Raw genomic sequence first — 12,381 nt, forward strand, 5'->3', positions numbered from 1 at the left:
AGTGGAAGAAACCGCATGCCAGTTACACCCTTAGTGTCCCGGAGCGTCGAGTTTTCTGTGAATTTGTGAAGTCAGTTGAATTCCCAGACGGTTTTGCTGCAAACCTTTCGAAGAATGTCAATGTCAATGATGGCAAGATAACTGGGCTGAAATCACACGATTGCCACGTGTTGTTTCAGCAGTTGTTGCCCGCCGCAATTAGGTCGTTTTTGGTTCCTGAAGTTCGGAAGCCAATTATTGAGTTGTGCGGTTTTTTCAAAAAACTTTGTGCACGGACTTTGAATGTGAAAGACCTTGAGAAGATGGAGACAGAAATTATCACCATTTTATGCAAGTTGGAAATGATATTTCCTCCAGCATTTTTCGACATTATGGTGCATTTGGTTTTGCATCTTCCGAAAGAGGCAATTCTCGGCGGTCCCGTGCACTTTAGGTGGATGTATCCCATTGAACGTTCGATGGTAGTTTATAAACAGTATGTAAGAAATCGTGCACGTCCGGAAGGTTCAATCGCAGAAGCTTGCGTGGTGAACGAGGCCTTAACCTTTTGCTCAATGTACCTTCGGGGGGTTGAGACTCGATTCAATCGACCTGAGAGGAATGACGATCGCGCTAAATCCCAACCAAATCGGGAATATTCTATTTATAAGGCTGTTGGTCGTCCATTTGGTAAGAAATCAAGTATGCTCCTCAATTCGCAATTAAAGCAAAAGGCTGAGTGGTATATCTTGAACAATTGTGCTGAAATTAAGGAGTACCTTAGGTGTGTTTTCTAGTCTTTTTTCAATAATGATGTTTGGTTTATATACCGAGTAAATGCCAAAATCATAATATTGTTGTCTATTTGTAGTGAGCATATGGATGAATTAAGAAGACGGGGGGGCTCGAATCATGAAGTTCAACAAGAAACTGATTTTCCTCAGTGGTTCAAAGAAAGAGTATGTATATTAGTCAATTGTTTTCCGAAACCCCACTTAATCAATCCAAAACTAACTTTCAATGTTAATGTTGATAGGTGAACGATTTGCATGAGTCAACATCTACTGAAGTGAATAATGAATTGTATGCTCTCGCAATCAAATCAAGTGGCACCGTGTACTCATATCCAGGGATGATAGTGAATGGTGTGAAATTTGTGACTCGTGGTCGTGATATGAAGCTTAAAACACAAAATTGCGGTGTAATGGTGCCAAGTGAGGAAGGAGTGAACTATTATGGAGTTTTGGAAGAAGTAATTGAATTGTCCTACTTGATGGGTTACAGTGTTGTCCTATTCAAGTGTCGATGGTTTAATACAAGTAGAATTAAAGTGGAATCCAATTTTACGAGCGTATATGTGAAGGAAGAATGTTATAAAGATGATCCTTTCGTTCTCGCATCTCAAGCAAAGTTGGTGTATTATCTTCGAGATGTGAAAAATGGGGATGATTGGAGGCTCGTTAATGAATACATTCCGAGGAATGTATGAGATTTCTCAAATTCCGATGTTGATGATACTGAGACCACAAATGATATACCAATATTGCAAGAAGTTAATTCTTCTTCATTTCAGTTGTGGGTAGAACTTCCAATTTTTGATAATATTCAGTATGATCGGGTTGATGTCAATGCCACTGAAGTGTACAACGTCGATGATTTGGTTGGCGAAGGTTCAGATGAATTTGTTGTCGATGATGAAGTTGAATTTGAAGACGACACGTTGGCCGAGTATGAAGACGATGAGGATGACGATAATGTTCTAGTCGATAGTGATAGTGATAGTGATGTTCGTAATGATGTTGTAGTTAGTGATGATGAGGATAGTGATATGTAATTTAAACAAGTGTATGTAACTTTTTATTTAATTCAATGAAAACTTTATTTATTATCATTAATTAATGATAGTATCAGATATAGGTACACACGCACCTATCGGATGCCTTGGGGATAGTCAATGTATTCATGTACTGGTACTCATTTTTTCAAGATATTTGATGAAATATTTTGAAAAAATGGGTAGTCGCACATGTCTGCTTACTATCTCCAAGGGATTTACTAGGTCGGAATATGGTAGGTTAGGAAAGACAATAAGTAATAAAATGTTAATTTTATAACAAAAAACAATAGTGATGCACCTAGTAGATGCCTTGGGGATAATTAATGTATTCATGTAGTGGTTCTCATTTTTTCAAGATGTTTGAGAAACATCTTGAAGAAATGAGAATGACTACATGACTGCTTACTATCTCCAAGGGATCCACTAGGTCGGAATAGGGTAAGTTGGGAAAGACAATAAGTAATAAAATATTAATTTTATAACAAAAAATAATAGTGATGCACCTAGTGGATGCCTTGGGGATAGCCAATGTATTCATGTACTGCTCCTCATTTTTTAAAAATGTTTGAGAAACATTTTAAAAAAATGAGGAGAAGTACATGAATCCTTACTATCTCCAAGGGATCCACTAGGTCGAAATAGGGTAGGTTTGGAAATATCATAATGAATAAATGTTAATTTTATAACAAAAAACAACAGACATACATAATTTGAATTAGTTAATTAATGAATATTTTAATGTAGAATGGCCGAACCAAGTAATGACACAGGTGGTGGTTCCAAGAGAGGCAGGGGAGCTTATTACGGTGCCAATATCGAGAAGGAGCTGGTCACCAAAAAAGTTAGTCATTTGAAAGTAGAGTTTGATGAACAAACTGGAAAAGCTATTCAAACGTACGGCAAGTGGTTCAACAATTCCATGGCTCGTTATTTGCGTAGCACCGTACCCCCAACTGCACTAGCTTGGGAACAAGTAAAACCAGCTGATATCCAAGTTATTCGAAAGAGGCTATTTGTAAGCATTTTTTAAACCTTTAATAACTCACTATTAAATATTTTGTCTATCTTCATAATATTTTAACAAATTCCAAATTTAATTGTGATTTTAGGAAAAATTCATTTATCCAGAAGACAATCCAGTAATCAACGATGCCATGGTAAGACAAATGCAAAAACATCTGACTGATTGGCGCTACACGATGAAGAAACATTGGGTAGATGTTGGAGGAGAGGTGGACAATGAGAGAGCGAAGTCAAAACCTTTTGTGTCGATTATTTCTTCTGATTGGGCAATTCTATGTGATTTTTGGGCTTCTGATTCTCATCAGGTATGCCGTAGATTTTGCATTAATTTTTAATTATAAAATTACAATCTAGATTAATGAGTACTGTTTTCTGCTTGAAGCGTATATCGAAGAAAAATAAAGAAGCTCGAGCAAAAATGACCATACCAAGAGGACACGGTTCCAAATCCATCGTTGCCCATGTTTATGATCACGTAAATTATAATAACCTATATCCTTACATTTACGAAAATATTATAAATGTCACAATGTTTAAATAATTTGCTTTTTTGGATGGACCCATCTACTGGCGAGCTCCCGAGCATGATCGACACATTCGAGCACCTCCACAAGAAGAAGGATAAGTGGATTAGTGATGCAGCGGTGACAAAACATGTAAGTTGCATAACCTTAACTAATTTATGATCATTTAACTCTAAAAAAGTTTAGTAAATAATTAATAAATATTAATTATTAATTGGTTGTTGTCAATTAGTAATTATTTATTAATTATTAATTAAATTTTTAACAATGAAATCTTTATAATCTATGTGCCAATATTTTTATGATTAATGATTGTGGACCAAGATAAAAAAAGAATGTAACTAATGTTGTCCCCGTATCAAGGAGCTTGTGGGCTAAAGTAAATTTGGTCATGAAAATCCATATCTAAATAAAAAACATGCAAATATAGTTGATGTATATGTTTAGAGACGTAAATTCCCCATTAATGGAATTAACTGCACTTACTGTATATATCAACAACATCTTCATGATTTTGATTTAGATATGGATTTTCATGACCAAATTTACTTTAGCCCACTTGCTCCCTGATACAGGAACAAAATTAATTACATTCTTTTTCAATTACTGGTCTGCAGTCATTAATGATAGGATGTTGGCAGATAGATAATAAAGTTATATTTTATATGTTGTTATATTAAAAATTTATAAGTTAGGTTTTCAAATAATGTTATATTGGAATTCAAGATACGTGCTTTTTATTGTGCAGACTGAGATGACCGAGCATCGCAGAGTACGGCCCCTGTATCATCTGCTGCTTCTTGTGTCGGCGATAATGTTGACGATCAGTTCCCGCCTGATATGGATATTGTCACGGATGTCCTTGGACCCCGCTCGCGTTATAAGAAAGGGTTTGGGGGGTTGCCTAGGTTGAAGGCAATTGGCGCAAAGAGGGCAGCATCTTCGTCAACTTCTCAAATGTCCGGGCAATTGCCACCTGAAATGGACAGCCTTTTGCAGCGAACTGAGGACATTATGCTAGAAAATCAGAACCTAAAAAAGCATAATACCAAACTTGAGGGTCGTCAACGGCATCAAGATCTCCTGCTAAGTGCTTTGTTGAAGCAGGTTGGTGAATTGGCTCCTAGTTTTACAGTTGACTTACCAGACCAGGATCTGGACAAGGACAATGATGCTGACGGGGGCGGGGATGATGAGGCGGGCAGTACTCATTTGCATAAGTTTTTTTTTTAATTTATTTAAAGTTTAATTTATGAGACATTTATTTTGCTAAACTATTTTAAATTTTCATGTTTGGTGGAGACAATAAATATTAATAGTTGTAATTTTTATTTATTTAGAAAATTTTAATTTTAATTTTATTTCTAACTAAATAATATTACTAAAAAAATAAATAATTATTAATATATTAAAATAAAAAATTATTAATTAATATTAATATATTGAAAATAAAATTAGTAATTTAATCAAAATTATTATTTAAAAAATACTTTTACCGGCGCAAAATTACGTCGGCAAAAGTTTCAATCCTCACTGCATATATACACCTTTCCCGGCGCAAAAATGCGCCACTAAAAGAGCCAACTTTTGCTGGCGCATTTTTGCGTCGCTAAAAGTGTTTTCCACAACAACGTGACAAAAAATTTTGCCAGCGCATCCTTATTTTTCCCGGCGTATTTTTTCGTCGCCAAAAGATACCATTGTTAGCGCATTACATTTGCGTCGGCAAAAGTGAAATTAGCGACGGAGGTACGTCGCGGTCCTTTGCCGCCGGCAAAATTGCGTCGGCAAAAACTACCTAGGTTTTGCCGGCGCAAAAGTCCCGTTTTTTGTAGTGTTTGTAGGGCGTAATTTTTGCCGGCGCAAAGTCTTTTGTAGTGTTTGTAAGGCAGCTTACGTACTATAAGAGATCTATATATGGCTAATGAGAGTAATCATGGAATATAGATATATCATACTAATCATTTTTAATACATGTATATATATATATATTTATACAGTGAGGTTAACTAATCCATATGTTGATCCAACAATAAAGAGTTGAGTTACAAGGAATTACCATCTATATAGTTTTCACCAACTTTACAACAAGTACGTTTTTCTTCCTTTTTATTACTCTAAATTATTTACATAGTCCGTCCCAAGCTGAGGTCTTTAGTCAATCTAAACACTACACCGAAAGAGTCGAAGAAAAAGGAGACAGAGTGAAGTCGTGCCTGGATGGTCCTCCTGATGAGTTCTTTTCATTTGGTGAATTTCAAATAAAAATTAGTGTTTTTGGTCAAAATAAACTATTTTTTAAAGTTATTTTGTACTTTAGTTTAGTTTTAATAATTCTTTACAAAATTATCTCTCATAATTTAGACAACAATAGTAAAAAATTTAGACAGGTGATCGAAAAAATTAAACAATTGGTCGAAGATTTTAGATAATTAATCGAATTTTAGACCGACGTCATATTGCAAAGAATTATCAAAAAGTAAGTTAGAATATAAAATCACATTAAAAAAGAGGTTATTTTCACAAATTTCTCAAATAATAAATATAAAGACATGTATACGTATATTTCATATATTCTTTTCAAATTAAACGAAAATACATTTATTTTTTAGAGTAGAAAAATCAGAGACAGATATATATAGCTCGTTTTCATTTATTTCTCTCGTAAACAGCACGGTTTCAAAGTTTAATATTCTTAAAATGAATAATCAACTTGAAGTTTCACAAGATTTTCCAAGGTGCTAATATACTATATAAATAAGATGAGAAGTAGAGAGGGAAATCACAATTAGCAACAATAAGTAAAAAATGAAGTTGTTTTGGATCCATAGTTGTATGTTACTCTCTTTCCTCCTTGTATTTGTATCAGCCAATATCTCTTTGGCACCAAACTCCTTCGTCCCTACAGGTGTGTTAGTGTTAGTAAAACTAGTTAATACCTAATAAATTATATCCTATAAGTTTTTTTTCCTTAAAATAAAAGCAGTAGATATACTGATTTAGTTTTTTTTTTCATTCTGAAACACATATTTTATACAAGTACTATCTACAAGTAAGACTTTACTTTTTATGCATGTATATTTATGATAAAGAGAATTTGTGGTTGCTCATGATCATTATTATTTCTTGTATATATATAGTGCCATGATTATTATAACCATATATATAGTTTGTTGATTTTACCGAACAAATTTGCAGATGATCAAGTGATTTCGTGGATATTGAGAAGACATGGCCCTCGGCCACCGCCACCGCCACCGCCATCACCAATTGATGCACCTAGTCCTGGATATTCTATTTGATACGGCACCAGTTTGAATTTTGAATAAAAAAAAAAGTCAATAATGATGTTGCAGATATTAAGTCTACGCTTTTTTCTAGTACATCTACTGTTTATTTTTTAATAAGAAAGCAGGTGATTTTATATCTGTTTATCGTTAACAATTAGTTGTCAAGTTTAATACATTTTGGTGCAAGACTACTTCTCTTAGTCTACTTAATTATATATTCTGGTCGGCTTAATTATAAATGGGGCAGGGCAAAGCGAACCCAAGGGGCAGCACTCAATACTTGGGAGGACTAATCAAGTACAGCTAAATATAGTCACGTCCACCTGGGAAAGAAAAACAATCATCTCCATTGCAAATAAATAGGAAGTTGGGCCCAAACTAAAAATTCATTCTATTTTTTAGTTAATTATTGCATATTCAAATATTTAATCTAATTGATTCTATCTTTTTGTCATTTTTTTTATGGAATCTTTTAAAAATATAGCTTTTATACTATTAATGTGCGAAAATATGGGAGTTATACTTTTCTTAATTTATATGAGAAATTTATTAAAGAAAAAATTAAAATATGATAAACACAATTAGTAGCTAACTAAAATATGGAAATGTCACATTTTTTTATCATAGTTATGTTTTTTTTTTTTATTTTGAAAGTAATTTTTTTTTCCATCATTTTTTTTTCCTTACTTGTTTTTTCTTCCATTTTTTCCTTTTTCTTTTTTTTTTCTACCAATTTTTTTCTTTCTATTTTTTCATTCTTCTTCTTCTTTTTTTCATTTTTATTCATTTATCTATTTTTTTTCTTTCATTTGTATTTTTTTTTCTTCATATTTTTCAATTTTTTTTCATTCTATTTTTTCTTCATTTTTATATTTATTATTTTCTCCTTCCATTTTTTTTTCTTTTTTCACACATATGAGTTTTTTTTTCATTTTTTTTCTTCTTTCCTTTTTTTCTACCAATTTTTTCATTCATATTTTTTTCCTTTTCATTTTTTCATTATTTTTGTTCTTCTTATTTTCATTCTTATTTATTCATCTATTTTTTTTTCATTCATCATTTCTTTTGTTTTTTTTTCATATTTTTTTTTTCATTTTTGTGCTTATTCTTTTCTCATTCTATTTTTTTTTTCATTTTTTTCACACATATATTTTAACATTACATAATTATTCTACTATTTTTTTTATTTATTATTGTAATTTTTTTTATAGTTTTTTCACTATATGTAAAAAAAATTCAAATCAATTTTTTCAGCATTTTCTTTTTACTGTAACACTTATAGGAATACCGAAATTTGGAAAGAAAACTAATAAAAATATGAAAACGTGAATGGGTAACTGGTTACCTTCACATTCTTTGTGTGTATATTTCTGAGGGTAACTGGTTACTTTTACGTTCTGGTGTGTGTATATTTATGGTTTCTTTACGGTAACTAGTTACTTATGTTACTAAAATCATAGTTACTTCTTCTTCCCTTTTTAATGAAGTGTTCTTCCATTTTTTCAATCAAATTTTATGTTTATTTTCATATTTAATATGAGTAACTCGTCACCCCTCTTAGGTAACTGGTTACCCTCTTATGGCAGAAAGTTACTCATCTCAGGATAACTGGTTACCTCTCCTGGTTTATGTTATTTAACCTAGTTCTATGATTTTTTTTAAGATCAATTAAGTAACTGGTTACTCTACCCAGGATTTGAAAAAAAAAACGCACAATCTTAAAAAACATGTTTATAATAAATAAATAATAATTTTAAAAACAATTCATATTACAAATTTTTTTTTTAAAAACAACCAAAGAAAAATTTAATATAAAATTAGTAATATAAAGACAATATAAAAAAACAAATAACCTAAAAAAATAATAATCAAATTACAAACATACCCTTCCAAATTTGATTAAGAGTAAAACTATAGCATAAACCAACTTTTATACAAAAATATGGGAAAATAAACCCATAATAGTGAAATTTCTTAAAAAAAGCCATAGATTAACTTTTTTTGAAAAAAAGCCATATTTTTGCACACTCTATTAAAAATCATATATAAAATGTAATTTCCTCTTTTTTTTATTCTCTTAAAATATATATCTACAAAACGTTCAACCCAATATTGTCCACGCTTCCCAAATTTTATCCACAACATATATCTTATATATAAAAAATATCTTATGTGGAAATAACGGAAATTCAATTTTAAATACTTAATGCGGTAATTCAAATATTTAACCGAATATACTTTTAAAATTATTTAATTTTTTTTATTAATTATATTAATATAAATTCAAATTTAAGTTCAAAATTTATAAAATATTATTATTATAATAATATATAGGTCAAAGAAAGAATTTTAATTTAATTAGTGTTTTTATCTCGTTTGTTTGTATTCAAAACTTGATTCTTTATCTTATTTTCATTGCAAAATTATGTATTTCTCGACATACTTTTTTTTATTTCTAGAATTTAAACAAATTAGAATTCTTGATTTTATACGACGTTTAGGGGCTAAAATCGTTTCAGGAACAAACAAATCATAATGATTTTTGTCTCTAATTTCAGCCATCTTTTGATAATACAAGACTAGATATTATTTAATAATTATATTAATATAAATTAAAATGTTATAAAATATTATTACGATAATAATTTATATTCCTAATTTTTTACTAATTATATTAATATGAATTCCAATATTATAAAATATTATTATTATAATAATATTCAATACAAAACTAGATATTTAATACTTCTATTAATATAAATTTAAAATTACAAAATATCACTTATGTTTGAAAATGTTATCATATTATATATATTTAAAAAATCATAAATAATGTTTTGATTTAATTTTTCATTTAATATATTTGTGTCATTCTTTTATATATAATATTATTTATTTATTTGAAATTTATATGACAATGATACAAATTTAATAAAAATAGTTAATAAATTTTATAAATAAAACTAAGCAAACGTGCATTGCACGTTGCTTGTGTCTAGTATATCTCCTCTATATAAAGAATATATAGATAACATAAATTATTGGTTTTAACGGCTATAATACTCTCTTTTGAGACTATGCAATAAAAACCTCAAAGTTTCTTCTATTTCTTTTCTCACAAAATATCAATAGATAATTTAACATTATTTATTTTTATTGACCTAGTCAATATAATTAACTTAATTATTCAAGTTTACTAGGTTCATTTTTATAAGAGATGACATGTGGACCATGGATCCATGACTCTAGACTCAAAATTGCACTCTTGAGTTCATAGAACGCTTTACACCAAATGTAAATATGTTCTCCATTGGTATAAACATAACCGTCATTCAATCCTCTATAGATGATCTACTAATGAGACAGGTGCAAATTACCGTTTTACCCCTCATTGGTATTATTTTATCCTTAACTCTCACTAAGTTCCTTGAAAAATGATATTTTCGTAAACTTAATTACTGAAATGAGTACTCTATCATTTAACACTTGAACCAAGCTATAAGGAAATCATCGTTTCACTTCTTAAACAAAAGCTATAGATTTCATGTATATGATAAATAGTACTTTCACTCAATTATACTACCAAATCTCCAATATGTAAGTATGAGCTAGTCCGTAGGGTAAGCTGGTAACGAACAAATCAAAAGACTTGAACAATACAATTAGTAGAATACTAATCACTCAGAAGTAAGATTATTGAATTGACCTATGGTCAATGTTGTTATATAAATGATTAGATTAGATAATAATGATACTTACTTTTCTTATCAATAATCAATATCGGTCCAGTCCAATGTAACAAAAGACATCAGATCTTATCTATTTGGTTAATGTCTTGGATAAGACATCACACCCCTAATGTATAAGTAGATCATATCGTAGATTACCTAATCAGTGAAAATCCAATGGATTGACTTAAAATTGTCACGTATTATTTCCTTAATTCTCACTTATAATTAAAGCTTTTACTAGTTTATTTATTTATTAATTAAGGGTTTATACATTTTTAGACCTTGTGTTTTGTCTCATTACCTATTTGGACCCTGTGTTTTGACAAATTATTTTTTGGACCCTGTATTTTGTAAAATGGTTCAAATAGGTCCCTAAACCTGATTTTGATGAACAAAAAATTAAGTATAACAACACAGTTCTTAGGCAGAATGACTGTATTTTTATTCAGAGTACTTAGTTTGATGAATTATTTGTGATTTTAGTTCAAAAACTTTGATCAAAATCGGGTTTAGGGGTCTATTTGGACTATTTTAGAAAACACAGAGTCCAAAAAATAATTTGTCAAAACACAGGGTCCAAACAGGTAATGAGACAAAACACATGATCTAAAAAAGTATAAACCCATTAATTAATTACATTATTTTTTATATTATTTATTAGTTTTATTTATTTATTCAGTTATTAAAAAAATTATAATTAAAGTTTTATTTATTTATTCACTTACTACAATATTAAATTTATATGTAATTTTTATTAAGTAAATCATTCACACTTAAATTGATTATCTATTAATAGTAGGTAAAATATTTAATAACTTTAGTATTTAATTGTTATTCCTTTATCTATTTTCCACCATATTTTTTTATAAATTTTTTTTATTAAAGCTTATATCTTTTCTTAATAATTTTTAATACTAATAAAAGTATGTTTAATATTTTAAAAATTTCGACCGCACAACATTTAAAAACTAGACTACCAAAAAACAAACTAAAAACATGCAAAGTGCATATTCAAACACAGCCAGTACATCATATACATCATATAACAAAAAAACAAACACATTTTAAACATTATATTTAAAATTAATTTTTTTAATATTGCTTTAATACATTTTTATTACTTTATATCTGCCTTTTATTTATAATAGCATAAACATAATTTTTGAACAAATAAAACATATATAACCAAAATAATTTTTTTTTAAAAAAACATTACAGTGCTTAGGGGCTCGGATGGGGCGCGACCTTGGCTGAAGGAGGCGTTGGGCTGAAGGAGGTGCGACTGTGGACATTATATAGCCTAAACAACTTAATCATTAACAAAATTAAAAAAATTAAAATATAAACAAAATTCATACCGTTGGTGCTCATATTTGGCTGGAGCTACTCGGATTTGGTGTGACAGCAGCTCGGAGGTGAAGTCCTTGGAGGTGCTCAGATTTAGAGAGAGAGAGAGAGAGAGAGAGACTTGGGTGATGATGGTGGTGGTGGTGGAGGAATGGGAGGCGGTGATGGGGAAAAGGTGATGGTGGAGGCGATGGGGAATAGGTGATGGTGGTGGTGGAGGCAATGGGAGGCTCGGGCGGCTTTGTGAGACATAGAGAGAGAGAGAGAGAGAGAGAGAGAGTTGTAACTTTTGAGAAAAAAACTAAAATGGGGAAGAGGGGCTAGGGCGGCTGCTCCATATCGCTATGACTTTTGCCGACGCATTTCGTTGGACCGGTAAAAGTCTACACTGCGCTAGCAAAAGTCAAGCCCTGAAACCCTAATCCAAAACGACACCGTTTAAATAAATGAGACTGTTCTCGGCACAAATTATACTTTTGTCGGTGCAATAAAACACGTCGGCAAAAGTCTACCCACCAACCCTATTTAAAACATGGACTTTTGTTGTGCACATTAGGTTAAACGCGCTGGCAAAAGTGCCTAACAAGGCCCCTTTAAAAAGTACACAAATCTTTGTTGGTGCAAATGCAACATTCCCCAACGCCATTAAG

At 30.6% G+C, this 12,381-nt stretch overlaps 1 long non-coding RNA gene across 1 annotated transcript; it reads left to right on the forward strand.

The window, feature by feature from the left end:
- Positions 1-6,092: 6,092 nt before the first annotated feature.
- Positions 6,093-6,789, forward strand: LOC133783928 (uncharacterized). The gene is made up of 2 exons (XR_009871031.1): positions 6,093-6,271; positions 6,562-6,789. It is a non-coding gene; the product is annotated as an uncharacterized LOC133783928 (long non-coding RNA).
- The last annotated feature ends 5,592 nt before the right edge of the window (positions 6,790-12,381 follow it).

Source organism: Humulus lupulus, chromosome 6 (assembly GCF_963169125.1).
Source record: "Humulus lupulus chromosome 6, drHumLupu1.1, whole genome shotgun sequence".
Lineage (NCBI taxonomy): Eukaryota > Viridiplantae > Streptophyta > Magnoliopsida > Rosales > Cannabaceae > Humulus > Humulus lupulus.